Raw genomic sequence first — 735 nt, 5'->3', positions numbered from 1 at the left:
GTCCTTGGCTAAATGTCCCAAAAGGTGGGATGTAACCCAGGCGCTGAGGGTGGCGTTCCGCAGAGCTTAGGACCTGGTTAAGTTCGTGACAGCCCTCCTGTGGAGATGCGAGACTTTCTCACCAAGGCCACACATTGGCTGGACGCACATGACGAATGGAGACCTGTCTCAAGCTTTGCTTCCTAGGCAGGTGCGTCAGGCAACCCCACTTCACTGAAGGCAGCAGCTGTCCTTGTGGATCCTGGGGCATTTGACACGCAGCAACCTCATCTTAGGACGATACTTCTCCAGGTACAAAAGCTGCTTGCTGTTGAAAGCTCCGCGCCGCTTCTGCCTGATGAGCTGCACTGCGTCTTCATACTTCATTCCTCCTTCCATCAAGGCCAGAGCCACCAGCACCGGAGCTCTGCCCAGGCCCGCGGCACAGTGGACCGCAACACAACCGGCAGGCTCCTCTCGAAACTGGATCTTCACAAAACTCAACCAGTCGTCAACGATCTGGGGAGGTGGCGCTGCACCATCATCAAAGGGCCAGTCCAGAAAGCGGATGCCTTCTTTTGCCACGAGAGCCGCGTCGTAAGTCGCTTCACACACTCTGACCACTGTGGTGACTCCGTACTTCTTAAGTTCCTTTGTAAATGCGTTTAAGGTCGCGCTGGTCGGGCTGTGCGTGATGAGAAATCTCATGTTCTTGTAGGTGACCTCCGTTGGAGCTGGGTGGTTCCTTCCAGCCAT

At 55.5% G+C, this 735-nt stretch overlaps 1 pseudogene; it reads right to left on the bottom strand.

Annotated features, from left to right (window-relative positions):
• Positions 1-210: 210 nt before the first annotated feature.
• LOC100958528 lies at positions 211-735 on the bottom strand (annotated as a pseudogene).

This window comes from Otolemur garnettii, unplaced genomic scaffold, assembly GCF_000181295.1.
Source record: "Otolemur garnettii isolate 467f Iridium unplaced genomic scaffold, OtoGar3 scaffold00001, whole genome shotgun sequence".
Classification (NCBI taxonomy): domain Eukaryota; kingdom Metazoa; phylum Chordata; class Mammalia; order Primates; family Galagidae; genus Otolemur; species Otolemur garnettii.
Note: the sequence above shows the minus strand (reverse complement) of the source record. Positions and strands in the feature narration are given on the sequence as shown.